The sequence below is a fragment of the Meriones unguiculatus genome, chromosome 9 (genome assembly GCF_030254825.1).
Source record: "Meriones unguiculatus strain TT.TT164.6M chromosome 9, Bangor_MerUng_6.1, whole genome shotgun sequence".
Classification (NCBI taxonomy): Eukaryota; Metazoa; Chordata; class Mammalia; order Rodentia; family Muridae; genus Meriones; species Meriones unguiculatus.
Window position 1 is genome coordinate 71,033,041 of NC_083357.1, and position 16,046 is coordinate 71,049,086.

Below are 16,046 nucleotides of genomic sequence, written 5' to 3' on the forward strand. Positions count from 1 at the left end.
AGGAGAGCATCGTCCCCAAAGCACGATGCCAGCACCAGTATCACTGGTGTCCTGTCATCATGTAAACCTGCTTCCAGCACACTCATCCACACTATATAGGCCGTAAACACATTCAGATCCAGGTTAGTTTTGATTCCATATAGACACCACCAAAGAAGGAAAGAGTTTCTCACGGCGTGGGGAGGTGAGAGGTTAATCAGAGATCTCCTGCAAGCATTTGTTACCCAGGCAGTAAAAATTAATGACTTAGCTGCAATACCTCATTTATTTAGAGAGCTGTGTATTGGACACTGATTTCCTTGGCCCTTTGCGTGGCCAGTCAACAACCCATAGACTACATACACATTAATTATTTTCAGCAGTCAAAACACAAGCAAATGAAGCAAAAATCAGCAGTGGTCAGAGATAAACATTCCAAAACACAGTCAACTCGGCATGTGCCTTTCAGACAGGCTATTTTTTTTTTCTAGGAGAGCATTAGTACTCAATGAGAAATGACGCAAAAATTCCAACAAGAAAATGATTGTCACCAATAAGATGATCTAAAAGGAATCACTACACACATTTATACACACACATACACAGTGATTGGTACCAAGGTTTCAAAGAGTGATGATTTTGGGGATGCCACACATTTGAAGAAAGCCCATGACAGAGCACACAGAAACCCAATCCATCAAGGGACAGAAGTACAAACAGACATCATAAGGACAACAGAACAACCCAAAATTCAGTATTTCTCAGGCAGATAAGAGCATAATCATGAAAAAAACAACAATATTACAAATACAGGACATTCTAGGTCAAAAGAGGGCCTCTAGAAGCTTAAAAATGCAAGAGCAAAAAGGATAGGAAAAATATGAAGTTTCAAGAGACAGAAAACAACACAAAAGAGAAAATTCACGATTGATTGAATTCTGAATGAGAATTCCAGCAAGAGAAACCATGAAGAAATCAAAGTAATAATTCCTCCAAAATGTTCAGAAACTGAAGCATATATATTTTCAGATTGAAAAATTCACTGAGCTTCCCCAGTGCAAGAGGAAAGGGAAACCCAAAGGACGTCTTCCCCAGTGGCGCTGTCTACTGGAAGGTTTCATAGAAGTTCATTCTTTCAAACTAGGCTCTAGCCAGGGAAGCGTTACAATGGCCCCAGGCTACTCAGTGCAACTCTAGACCACAGAACAATGGTGTACAAGTCTCCCAGGGGAAAATAAAATGGCTCCCAGTCTAAGAAAGGGAAGCTAGCAAGCCACAAGCTATCTCAGAGCACAAATGCAGAACTACCACAACAAGGAAAGCCTAAAACCAGAGCTGTTTAACAAGCCTAATGGTGACCCAGGCCTAACTGGAAAACACCGAAGACAAAGATGCCATGATGAGTGGTAGAGGATGAAATGCAGAAGGAAAAGGAACTCAGAGAAAGGAAGTCAGCACAATAAAGAAAGTAGTTTTTGAACACTCAAAGCACACCTTTACATTTCTAGAAGAGATTGCTTTTTTTTTTCTTTTGAGGGGGAGGAGAATGAATTTATAGTAAATGTCTAAAAGGTAAACAAACTAAAATAAATCATGTAAGTTAAAACATGTAAGAAATAAAGTAATAATAGACTATTCTGTAGTTTGAGGGCAGAATATGCCATAGTCACAACACAGGGACTGAATGTATATCTCTGTATGCTTTCTGCATGAAAGAAAATAATATGTATGTGTGGACTGAAGATTCAAGTAAGAGAATTATGTATTCTCTTTACTTGTATGAGGAATTTCAAAGGAAAAATGTTGAGTTTTCTTTAGAAACAATTATTTCCCACTGCAGACAAAAGATAAAGAGACAGCTAAGCCAGCCGAAAGTATCTAAACGGAGTAGAAAGAAATATAGAAGGAATGTAGAAAGGCATGAGCCTGGAGCTCCACTCCCCACAATTAACCCCATGGAATCTTTGAAGTTATAAAATCATAGCTATATACTACTCAATTAAAATAAGTTTTGATGTAGTCTTCGATTTATTTTCATCCCATGTGGTAAGGGTGTAGAGTAAGAATAGAATGAGCGATCCCTATTTCATAGAATAAATTCTCCATTGATTGTATCCATCCCTGCCCCCCTTTGGGTCCTATAACTGTTCATCATCTTACCCCAACAACTCTAATTTTTATGTTTATCTCTGTGTAAAGTTTACTGGTAGACCATGAACTTTTTTGACACAGTGAACATTATCTCTGTATGTTTAGCATCTGGCCCAATGTCTAGGAACAAACCAGAAAGTAATCAATATATATTCGTTATCATAAAGAGGAAGGCAAAGAGGAAAAAAAAGAAAAATAGAATAAAAAAAGGACTAGGGGGAGGAGAGGAGGCTAAAAAAGGAAGAAAGAGAGGGAAAGACTATGAAGATGATAATGGTCCAGAAGAGGAGATACATATAGGTTCAGCATCCCTTAGGGGAAAATGCCATGTCTGCTAATTCCAAACTTTAGTCCTGTATAAGAAAAGAAAAGGACGCCAGGAAAGATTAGCCAGTGAGTTGAAAAGGTAGCAGGGGATTCAAAGTCAGAAAAGGACCTCTGGTTAGAAAGTTCACAAAGTAGGCTATAGTCTGTGGGGATGTCAGGTTGAAGGAGGACAGAGGAGAATTACTTAATGGTGCAGCATGGTAAGATGGATGGTGTCCTTGATCGGAGCCATTTCCTGGGAGAGGCCGAAAGGGAAGCTTCACTGGAGTGAAATGTGTGCCATGACCTCAACTGAGAGAGATGGCAGACGCTGTGGAAAGACGGTCCCAAGGGCAGGGTGAGCAGTGAGTGAGGTGTGCACAAATAGTGCTGAGGCAGTTACATGTCAATAGTGGTGACGACAGGGAGAGCCTAGTGATGGAGTAGGAAGGAGCAAGATGAGGCTCTTCAAGGGCTGAAGGGAGCAAGCTGCCCCGGCTTAGAGAACGGAGATTCCCTCTGTAAAGTAAGAAGCCCATTCTGAGATATCAGAGAGCGATGGTGGAAACACTGACATTCGGAAGATGAAGCCCTCGCCTGACTGCAACTATTTTTCTTTGAAATGTGCGGTTTTGTTTACAGGTAGTGAAAGAAAACATTTTTCTTCTAAAAGGGATAAAATTGAGTTCTATAGTCAGAGGGAAAAAGCCACATTCTTTTAGGATAAGATATATTTTTGTTGGGAGAAAAATATCTCACTACGGTGCCAAGCCATGGTATGTTCCTCTAGGGAATGCTAAGGATGCTCTATGTGGGTAAAGAAAGAAATACATAATTTTATTTAGGATAGAAATTTTATCTAAAAAACCATTGTAACATTTGAGCTTAAGACAAGGGCACCAAACACAGTAATTCAAGGTATTTCTCAGGGCAGTTAATAGTGGAAAAGCTCAGAGTGTCAAGATACAACCAACCATGTATATTACGTATTAATCTATAAAATTTATTTTCTTTAATTCTCACAGTCTTGTGAGTTAGTTTGTGTTGTGTCTTTTAAACATGAAAAAACCGGGTTGGCAAGATGGCTTCACAGGTAAAGGCCCTTGCTGTCAGATCTGAAGAGCAGAATTCTACCCGAGAGCCTAGTGAGAGAGAATTGACACCCACATTTGTTCTCTGACCCCTACACATGTACCATAGCACACATACACACACCTACACCCAAAATAAATATATGCATAAATAAATACATTAAGATTTTTTTAAAAATTATTTATTTTTTATTAATTACAGTTTATTCACTTTGTATCTCAGCTGTAGCCCCCTCATAATCCTACCCCCCTCCCTCTTGTTTCTCTGTAGTCTGGTAAGGCTGCTGCACCCTCAGGGGGAGGTGATCAAAGAGAGAAAATATATCTAAAAGTTTAACTCAACCCAGTTTGCACGAATGAACTCCACTCGGGCTCACTTACCAAGAACCATGTGTAAGGTTACTCTCTTCTCATTGTTTTAGCCAAATGCCTGACCAAAAGCAAAATGGGGGAAAAAAGATTTTATTTATGCTTGAAGAAACAGAGATTACGGTGATGGAAAGAAAGGCAGGTTAAGTCCATAGGGATAGGAAAGTGTACCTAGGCCTCTTCATACCTCTGCCAGAGCAACACACAGAGGAAGAGGAATGTTGATGCTTATCTGGCTTCATCTTTCTTGTCTCATTTCTTCAGTATGAGCTTTCAGACTATGGGGTGATAACACAGATTTGGGGAGGTTTTTCTCATCACAGTGAATACTCCCTGGGGGAAAAAAAAATTCCCAGAAACACCAAGAACTGTGTCTCCTATGTGATTCTAAATTCATCTAAGTTGACAGTGAAGGATAACCATCATAAGTCTATGTAAACATATCACTCCTAAACCACAACATTCCACTCCTGGTCCCCCAAAATCTCAGAGTCATCTCATAAAGCAAAATGCAATTCTAGTCCACCTATCATCTCCCCAGATCTCAAAAGCCCACAGTCCAAATTCTCTTCTGAGATGCTAAGCAACCACTTAACTTCAATCTACTACAAAACTCAAGAGACACCCTACCAATATACAGTGGCTCAGAGCCAGCATCCCCATGCCAAAGGAGAAAAGCAAGGGTACCCAGGGAAAGACTGAATCAAAGCATCAGTCAAAGACTAATGCTCAGTAGGGGAAAACATTGAGTCCTTTAGTTCCATGTCCGGTATCTACAGCCCTTGGTGGAATAAACTGGGCTCCACCCACCTTGGGAAGTCCCTTTCCCCTAGCTCTGCCACTCTCAGCACATATGCTCTCCCTGCTGGGCTGGCTACACTCAGTGTGTGCAGGCTTCCCCCAGGATGGTCTATAGTCCTAGGATACTATGGAAACTTTGGCATCATTTCATAGCCTCCTGCAATGACCTCTCAGGGATTCTGTGATGAGAATCTGAACCTGAAATGCATTGTCTGTCCCCAGCATCCTTCTGAAATATCAGTGCAAGCATTTTGCCGGTCTATAAAATTAGGACTGTGTGAAAAATATGCCAAGTTTTATAGCAATCTAGGGTTGTGTTGTGACACCCTTTTACCTCAGGATAGAGGTCAAGTCTTGGTGGGTGAGCCTGAGGAGGGACAAAAACCTCCCTAAATGGTTGCTTTCCAATGAAGAACCACTTTGTGTGGGTGAGCATTAACTATCAACTTGACAGGAATCTGGAATCTTTTAGGAGGCACCTCCAGAGTCAACAAACAGGGATCATTTAACCTCTGAGCACAGCTGTGAGAGATGTGCTACTCTCTCACAGTAAATTTTTCCTTATATAATACATCCTAAAATTGGTTTCCTCTCCCTCCTCACAGTTCCTACCCACTTCCCCTCCTTTCTGTCTCTCATTAGAAGACAGGCTTCCAAGGGAAAATAATATAATATAACACAAAACCTAACACACATAGGACAAAACAAACAAACACAAAGAAAAGAGCCAAAGAAAAGGCTCCAAAAACAGTCACAAAAAAACCAATCAGTCACATACCCATAAAAAAAAACCACTAAACTAGAAGTTATGATATATATGCAAAAGACCTGTAGTGTAAATGGAGAGAAAAATCTATAAGTAAAATAATAAAAAAATACCATGAGATTAAAAAAAAGAAACAAAAGAAAAGACCCTGACATAACATTATGAGACAAGGATGCTCCAAAGAAGCCACTGAGTTCATTTTCTGTTGGCCATCTCCTGCTGGCATGCAGCCTGCCCTTGGGAGTAGTTTATTTTCCCAGTGAAGCTCCCTTGAAGAAAACTAAATATTATTTGCAAGTGGTTATCAGTTGTAGATTGGTATTTGGCTAGGGATGGAGCCATGTATCGACTTCTCCTTTCAGCTCTCCATCTGGTACAGCCTTGTGCAGGCTCTGTGCGTGCTGCCTCGGTCTCTGTGCGCTCATATGAGCTTTGAGCATGTTGATTTAGAGGACCTTGTTTTGTTGATGCCCTCCACCTCCTCTGGCCCTTTCTGCCTTCTCCTCTCGGGGCTCCTGAGCTTGATGGGTTTCTCACTCTCTGCATAATGTCTGCCTGTGGGTTTCTGATGATAGCTGAGTAAGGCCCTAATTTATGGTTATTGTAGAATGTCATTGAGAGTCATTCAATTGCTGTTTTGTTTTGTTTTTTTTTTTTGGGGGGGGGGGAATGTTGTTGTTTTAGTTTGGTTTGTTTGTGTTTTGTTTAGATCAATAGCATCTGGGTTTTCGTAGGCCCCTGGGCTATCTAGGCTCAGGTTCTTCATCATCTAACCAGTGTTGGGTGTGGGTTCTGTCTCATGGAGTGTACCGTCAGTCACATCCGACTGTGGTTGTGATACTTCTACAAACTTTGTGCCTCCATTGCACTAGAATGTCCTGCAGGCAGGACACCACTGTAGACAGAAAAGTTTGTGACTGGACTGGTGTTTACATTCTCTGTTAGTATTGGCAGAGTGCCTTCCTATATAAAAGACGCTAGCAGGTGAGGGAATCTCTAAAGTAGATTAGCTGAAATGGCAAGACCCACATTAAGAGCAGACAACTTACTTCCTGGGCTTGGGAAACCTAGCTGAGCCAAGGGCTCCTCAATGCTCTTCGAGTATGGATGCACTGTGACAAGATGCTCTGTATCGTGAGCCACAATAAGCCCCTTCTCCCTTAAGTTGCTTTTGTTCACATGTCTTTATAGTAACCAGAAAAATAACTAAGGCACCCACCTCACCAGCAGCTCTTCTCAGTCTGGATTCTCTTCTCAATGAACTTGCATTTTACAAGCTGGAGCTTTCCAATGGTACAGTTTTGTCCTTGAAGCATCTCCCTTTGTTGTTTCAGTGAAAGTGGGAGGCTTCTTAACTGCTAATCCCTCAGCATTACAAATGTTTCCTCTGTACTCTCCAGTCTGAAACTTTGAACTTGATCAGAATTTGAAAATCAGCAGAGACACCAACTTCACTTGAGGTTCCAGTTGCTTAAAACAGATGTCTGCACTAAAATGGTACTTTCTATTCAAGGTAGCTGGCACAAGCAGGTGCACAGTAAGCACTTAGTCAGGATTTCAAAAAATTCTTTCTTTTATAGCATGTCAGAAACAACAAAAATGTAATCATAGAAATCTCAGACTTTGAGAATAATCTGCTAGTAATCAGGCACATGGCAGTTGAAGAAGGATCAGTTCCATGCTAGTCTGGGATGCATAGAAAGACTTTACATCAAAAAGAGCTGTATAAATAAACATTACAGCTACAATAACAAATAACTATCATCCAAGTGCTTAGGAAAGTTTTTGGTATCTTTCTTCATAAGTTCTATGGATCCTCACTGATATCTTACTGCAATCTAAGTGTCTGTGAGATCTTGCCACCTTAAGTTCATAATCTTCATTTCTTATGACTTCATGAAAATGACACATAGTTCATTAAGAAGGATTTTCAAATATTTCATAATAAATAGATGAACCACAATAGATTTTAAGGCTGTCTGAGGCACATACAAATACAGTGAAAACTGTCTCTCCTTGACACATGTTTCTTGATGGTCCAAAGTCCAGTCATCCCTGAGTTAATGGTCAGAGAACTAAGTGGTGGTGTGTGGATAAGGCATTTCTTATCTAAAGGTCACAACCTACAAGAACTGACTGTCCTGAGGCCATAAGAGGAACAAAGTCTCAGACACTAAACACCAGAATGCCAGGTACAAGGACCAGACATTAGGTGGGATGAAGACAGCTGTTGGAATGTGTTTAAGAGTGAACTACAAGCAAAACCTAGATTGATTAAGGGAGTGGGAAATGACTAAATATCTTTCCTAATAAGCCAGGCTTCTTACTACATAAAATATGGGTAAGTTTTACAGACAGGCTCAATAATAAAATTATTTGTTCTTCGGTTAAAAGAGAGAGAGCATCAACTTCAAACTTAAAAGAAATTAACAATCTCTCATTCTATACCAACAATTGCCAGTTGTCGAAACATGGTCCAGGAATGGAGTCGTGTGAAGGGAATTCTGAGTACATGTGAGAAAATGCCAAGAAAACAGGACAAGAGTCTTGTGACCTCCGTCTCTTCAAACACACAGAATTGTTCTTGGCGTTTGCTTTTGTGCCCCTCCCAGGTGATGCAGAAAAGAGTGAGGGTACTTCAGATTACTTGCTACAACAGGCTTTGGTTTATATGTGTCTCAGTTGGGCTTCTATTGCTGGGAAGAGACACCATGACCACGGCAGCTCTTATTAAGGAAAGCTTTTCACTGGGGCTGGCTTCAGAGGTTTAGTTCTTTATTATCATTGTTGGAAAGCATGGCAGCATGCAGACAGACATGGTGCTGGAGAAGGAGCTGAGAGTTCTACATCTTGATCCACAGGCAGCAGAAGGAGACTGTGTGCCACACGGGGCATAGCTTGAACACAGGAGACCTCAAAGCCTGCCCCCACAATGACACACTTCCTCTAACAAGACCACACGTACTGCAATAAGGCCACACTCTCCAATAGTGCCACTTCCTATCTATGGCCAAGCATTCAAACACATGAATCTGTGGGGGCCATATCTATTCAAACCACACAATATGTCTCTATGTAAGAACATGTTTTTGTCACATGCACCTTGTCCTTGTGATTGTGTACATCTTGAACTCATGAGACCTTTATTCATGTGGCCCTTCTTAACCCTCAGAGTATTAACTGTCTGATGCTATGAATAGAGCTGGCTATTGCATGAGACTTTAGTAGGCTTCACTTTTAGGCTCCATTCGCCCAGGTACACTGACTTTAGAGCAGTAAACAGCCAGTGGACAGAATGTACCCTCTACAGGGTTCTCTACATGTGAGTTAAAGACTCAATGATCCAAAACTACCCTTTCTGTGTCCTACTTGAGGAAGTTATAGAATAAATATCACCATGCCCCTGAATCCATCATCACAGGACACTCAAACACCCTTCATCTGCCCTAATTGATGCAGAAGGGATCATAAAGCCTAACAATAAAACTGCTCACAAACAGACAAGGAAAAAATAATTACACAATGTTTAGAGTCAAAGTGGCATTTGACTTATGATATCAGGAGTGGTTATTGGAAGGCCATGAAGCCGAGTCTTCAAGTAACTAAATGCCTCTCAGTATTATGTTCATGAAAAAAAGACTATAAAGTAAATAAGGATTTATAAAAATCTAATTAACACAAAAAGTATGTCAGGATTATAGGCAGAAGCACTAATGTTTGGATTATTATATAAACTACCTCCTGAAAACTGTAAACTCAAAGCAATCCTTAAGAAAAAAAAATAGCGCATAAGTTATTTATGGAGCTTGACAAGCTGTTTCTAAAATGCACATGGAAGTGAAAATAGGCAAAACAAAAAAAGGAAGGGAACATGAGTTAGTAATTTGTTGAAAAAAAAAACCCTTTATGTCATGTCAGTATAGAAAAGTTATTTACTTTTTAAATATCAAAACATTTTATAAATTTATGCCAATTAAAATGTTATCCTGCCACCAGAATAAGCTTATAAGGCACACAGGAAACACAGGTAAGTTTCAAACGCTAATCCAGTCCAAAGCCAAAGAGACACTCAAATAAAAGGAGAGATCAGTATTTAAATATTATAGTAAAAATGATTATTGGCTATTTATGAAGTTGTTAAGCCTCTTCCTAACATTTTAACAATGCAACATCAGAATTAGTAAAAAGAGCTAAGTGCTGTTTACAGAACAAAATAAGACTTCACGATATTGTGGTATGAATACCCTTCCCATTTAAGGCAGGGAGTCTGGAAGACATGTACATGACAGAGATTTAGTCTCACCAAAATTTAGATTTTATGTGTATCAAAGAAAAATATTTTAAAAAACAAAGACCAATCATGACTAGAAAAAAAAAAAAGCTTATATTATTTTAACACAAAAAGGATAACCAAGAGACCGTCCTGTGCCAGCAACATGGAATCTCTCCCAATAAAAACATCCATCAGCCACAAGTGCCTAAGAGGGGAAGATAGTGTCCTTCTGTTCTTACCATAACAATACCGTTTAGAGAGTTAACTAAGTCATTCAGGTGCCAGCTCTGAAATCGTGTTGGACTCCATGTTACCTCTGGGACATAAGTATGGCCAGAGACTGAGATTAAATACATTTCTGCTCTTTAAAAAAAAAATAAAAAATCAGGGCTGGCAAGATGGCTCAGTGGATAGAGACTCTCCTGCAAAGCCTGGAAACCTAAGTTTCTTCCCTAGAACTACATGGTGGAAGGAGAGAATAACTAACTCCCAGTTGTCTCCTAACCACAGCATACCTATATACGTGCCACAGAACATGCATGTACACACACAAAAATACGACTAAAGTCTTAAATTGTGTGTGGGACTGAATAAAAACACTCTCAGTTTGAAGATGCGATGTGAGACACAGAAACAAAGTATCTTACCATGAGCAGAAGTCTCTGCTACCCCTCACATACCCCTGAGCCCATACAGGGAATCAAAGGATCTACCCTGAGGCCGTTAAATCTAACATAAACTAAAAGCATAGCAAAAAGAGAACTTATATCTGCTGCATATCAAAGAAGCCTCTACAACATACGACTTCTCCACCACCCCCACTCCCCAGCATCCAATATCTGCATTTCTGCTGGCTCCAGCACTGACTTGGGGTTTAAGAGGTGAAAAAATAGGGTCAGATGGAAGGGGAGGAGGTCCTCCTTAATCAGTGGACTTGGAAAGGGGCAGGGAGGAGATGAGGGAGGGAGGGTGAGATTGGGAGGGAATGAGGGAACAGATACAGCTGGGATACAGAGTTGATAAAATGTAACTAATAATAAATAAATAAATAAAATTAAAAAAAATAAAAGAGGTGTTTTTGTTTCTCTGTCTAAAAGCAGACCGTGGCACTAGAGACTCGTATTATTAGAAAGGAAAGAAAGGAAGGTGACCTGTCTTTCACCTGATCATCATAGGGGGATAAAAATCGAGCATAATTAATCAAAACCATAGAGAAATAAAACCTTTACTCACTATTTATGCAGAGAGCACCAAAATGACGTACCTTACCATCTTGGTTAGGGTAACTCTTGCTGCTGCAACAAAGCACCGTGGCCAAAAGCAACTCGGAGAGGAAAGGGTTTATTTGGCCTGCACTTCTACCTTGTTATTCACCACTGAAGGGAGTCAGGTGATACTCAAGCAGGCCTGGGACCTGGAGGCAGGAGCTGATGCAGAGGTCAATGAGGATGGTTGCTTACTGGCTTTATTACAGAAACCAGGACCACAAGTCCAGAGATAGCCCCACCCGCAGTGGGATTGGCCCTCTCCCACCAATCACTAATTTAGAATACTCCCTCCTATCTTACCTACAGCCCAGTCCATAGAGGAGTTATCTTAATTGAGGCTCCCTTCTCTCAGATAACTTCAACTTATGTCAAGTTGACATGAAACTGGCCAGCACACATTCCAACACACTATAAAGAGTAATAGTTTTCATATGGGTGTGCACGTTGGAATCACCTTGATGTATCAGTAAAAACATACTGATGCCTGGGAATTTAATCCAAGCGGTCTAGTGGTCAGCATGGGAATAAGGTCCTTTTCTTTTTTTCTTTTCTTTTCATTTTTTTTTAAGTTTCCCAGGTGATTCTAATATATTCAAAGTTGGGGAACACTGTCTTAGGAGCTAAAATGTAAATTCCTTGGTGCATTTCAGAGGTACTCGGTTGTATAAAACAAACCATAGGAAGAAAACAAAAGAATGCATGTGCTTAGGCAGTGGACTGTATGCAAATATTGTAAGCAGCATAAGAGGATCCAACAAGGTCTAGAGATGATGATAAAAACATCATAACCTGTGTAAAAGAAAATAATACACATATGAATATAAAAGGTGACACACCCAGAATCTGTAGTTTATGTTTAAAACAGGCAGAAAGAAGAAGGCGGAGGGGGAGGGGAAGGTAAGGGAGTGGGGAGAAGAAACAGGGTCCTTGAAGGGCTTAGAGCATTGGGCCTTTTATCCCTGGCCTTTCATTAAGCCTCTAACTTTCCCACTGAGGCAGGTGTTATCAGTAGCTAGTGTTTATCTCTATTTCCCAATGAGGAAGCTGCCTCAGAGACACAAGATAACTCCACCAAGGTTACCTGGGGCCCGTGCTTGTACTGAAAGTTCACATCTGCCCAAACCTCACACTCTATTTTGTCCAGATTATTAATGGAATTACTAAAAACAGACTTAAAAAATCTATCAATGTGACAACTACCTCTTCCCATGAGATAGGCACTCAACCTTACCGTGCACTTACACCTGGCTCATCGCCTACCCCTCAGTGTCTGGATGAGGACAGAAAACTTATCCTAACTTGAATACTAAGGCCATACAAGTTCACATTAAACTCAGAGTCTCCACTTTAGTAGAATTAATTCTACCATAATGAAATATGCTAGATTTTCTTTATGCTCTGTAAGGATGTTACAGAGCATAAAGATGAAACATAAGGATGAAACTTAGCTTCCCTTGATCACACCACGGAGGCTCACTTTTTTTTTCTTGCCATTTGCAGATTTGGCTTATTAACCACCCTTAGGCAGTTAAGTGGCATGTCCCCAAGGCTGTGTTTCTTCCATACAATGCCCCACTTCCTGTTCTTCTTTGCCCTGAAGTTGCCCATACATTTGGGCTAGGTAAAAATGATTTTGTCAGCCTGAACATGAGGGCTGTGTTTCTGTCATTCAGTAGCTTTGGAGTTATGTCACTTTGATCTAATCGTTTGGGTACCAGAAGCTTCCAAGTGCTGCTCTAGAGCTTTCTGTCAATACATATTTCATAAGTCCGTATGCTTCCCTGGCTTATAATCACATTCTTGAAATTAATTTGATGCCTAAGCCCCTTTGGTCATCATCCATCTTATTTGTAAATGTCACTTCTCAGCAGCTCTTTCCCCTGGAAACTATAAATACAAATTCCATTCTTGGTACGCGCCTCTCTTTGATGAGTCACGGTTTATTCTGACCTCTTCCTCCTATCTCTTTCTGCAAACCGGGAACCTACAGTCTGAGCTGTCCTGTTCCATTCCTGTTCTGTCTGATTTGCTTGTCCTGTATAGGTTCTGCTCTTGGCTGGATACCACGGGAGGTGCTGTTTGGGGACCCTTTCATTCTTCTCTTCTTCAGAGAAATAGAAGCAATTTAACTGCCTCAGACCTGAATCAAAGTCACTTTTACCTGCTTGGGGCTTTTGATTCACCAAATAGCTGAGCATTTCCAAATTTACTCCCCAGCCATCTAATTCTTTGTCAGACTAGATGTCTACTATGTCTTTCAATATGTGACAGACACACAGTTGAAAGTGAAATAGAGAGAAGGAAAGGATGGAATTTAGACCTCCTCCCGTGGTCCTGTCTGTTTGATTAGTTGGCACTCAGAAAAAGGCTCCAGATTGGGAGCTTTCAAAATCCCTGAGCCTAGAGCAAGAAAAAAAAAAAAAAAAAAAAACGGCCAAAGAGATAAATCATACTCTAGAAGGAACTCCAGGCATCAAGCCTGGGGAAAATGCCATCATGTTAATCATTGAACCCGCAGTGAAAAGGAATAGGATAGGGGAGGCAGGCAAATGGCTGGAAAGGCAGTCCATAGAGAAATTCACCTTTTACTAGCCTGGCAAGAGAGTCTGAAGAAGTCAAATCCAGCCAAGCTGTAATTCTGTTTCTGGTTTAACCCTATACATCCCACACCCTGTTCATCCAAATAAAACTACCAACATATGGCCATTGCTCTGTGGGAGGAGATGCAGGTCCCAAGGAGCATCCATATCTTTAAGAGTAAAAATGAAAAGAAAATACAACAAAGGAGTAAAACAAGGGGAAATGATCAGAAGCTTGATATTCCAACAGAAGACATCACTAAGGTCACCATTTGCACAATATCAAGTAGGAAAGGACTCTAGGACTCCTTGACTCCAAGTTCCCCATGGATGTCAACAATGACCTTGTTCTTGCTTTTGATGGGGATGATGAGTGTGGCTATTGGAAGCAGGAACCTGAACTTGAGGGGAACTATATTCATGTACAGCAATTCTCAAACTAATTGATGCAACTCATCTTTTAAAGCAAATAAAATACTCCTAAGTTTTCAATGCAAGATGAAAGAGCCTCATCATCAGAACCTATGTCTTGCCCCAGCTTCAGAGCCTGAGCACCTTCAGACGCCTGCAGAGACTAACCACTGAGGAAATTAAGTGCTTGGAAAACTTGCTCTCAGGAGAAAGCTGGTACCCTTTGGGACAGCTGCTGTGTTCAGTGTGAACCAGTGGAAAGCATAGGACAACTACTGTTGCTACCATCAAAAGGTGACTGTGTTACATATAGTTAAAAAGAGAATCTTCTGTGGGCAGAGAGTGACATATCAGCACAGAGAAGTTCTTTTACCTTCTGATTAAAATGAGCACTTCAGAAGCCAGTTCAGAAGGCTCCATTCACATCTAATAAGAGAAATGAGACAAACTCCAAAGTCATTCATTCTCATTGATCCAAAATAAAAAAAATCATTATTAGATGGTTCTCCTGGAGACAGAATGATATGTTGCTTTGCATGGTCTCCATAAATTTTATGTGAATATAACAAGTTGCTTCAAAAGTCAGGAGACCTCCCAAAACTAGTTGCTTTTGCTCTCAGCAAAGGTGGTAGTGAAGGCTTTTTGTCTCTGTCTGCTTAGATTCAGCCCGCACTTCTACCATCACACTGTGTGGCTTAAAATGGTCATATGGCTGAAACCCTGAGAGGATTGGCAGTTATAACATCATGAAAGCAACGCTTCATTTTTGTCACAAGTGTCAATTTTTTTCACTAGATTGAAGCCTTCCCCATCTTATTACCCCTGATGCTCAGCTACTTAGACCATCAATAGAACGCCAAGAGAGTTTTTAAGTCAGTATTTGTCATTATTATATTAACAAGGGACCACAAACAAGGGTCATTTTCTTATTGTCCCAGGTGACCTTTAACCAAAGATGCTTTCCAGTAGAATATGTTTAAGTGAATATATTTTATGTGTATATTATGGATCTGTATATATTTTAGACATAAATAACATATTACCAAACTGAAAAAAAAAAATCATCTGTGGGTCTGTGGTACTAATGAGGGGCTATGGCAGCAATTAACAGAGGGACAGACAACAAAAACTAGATAAATGCCTGCTGATACTTTCACTTCTGGTTTCCCAAGGAGGAATTCTACGTGCCTTTACCCAGCTTCTCTCAATGACAGCACACTGAAGTACCTAAATATGCACAGTACAAAATTCTACATAGGATGTTGAGAGTAACACAGTTCACTGAGGTAATGCAGATTTTGTATTTTCTTTTGTGTTTTCAGTTGGAAATAAGGTTGTTTATTAAGTTCTCCAATTTTATCACAACATCATAGATCCACTACCACAGGGGGAAAAAAAACAGAAAAGTTTCACCTAGAAGGACCGCTTGTAATATCCTCTTTCACCCATGCCCAGATAACTCCCACTCCTTTTCTTCTTTTTTTTTTTTTTACTTGATTTATTTTATTTTATTTTTTAATATTAGTTACCATTTATTCACTTTGTATCCCAGCTGTATCCCGCTCCTTCATTCCCTCCCAACCCACCCTCCCTCCCTCATCTCCTCCCTGCCCCTTTCCAAGTCCACTGACAGGGGAGGTCCTCCTCCCCTTCCATCTGACCCTAGCTTATCATTTTCTTCAGGACTGGTTGCAATGTCCTCCTCTGTGGCCTAGCAAGGCTGTTCCTCCCTCCGGGAGAGTTGGGGGGGTGGGGGGCAGTCAAAGAGCCAGCCATTGAGTTCATGCTTCTCAGACAATTAGGAATAGTGCTACCTCAAGATCCAGCCATACCACTCCTAGGCATATATCCAAAAGATGCTCAAGTACACAACAAGGACATTTGTTCAACCAGGTTTGTAGCAGCTTTATTTGCAATAGCCAGAAGCTGGAAACAGCCCAGATGCCCCTCAACTGAAGAATGGATGCAGAAATTGTGGTACATCTACACAATAGAATACTACTCACTCCTTTTCAAAACTGATCCAGTCTTCATTTTGGTAACTTATCAATG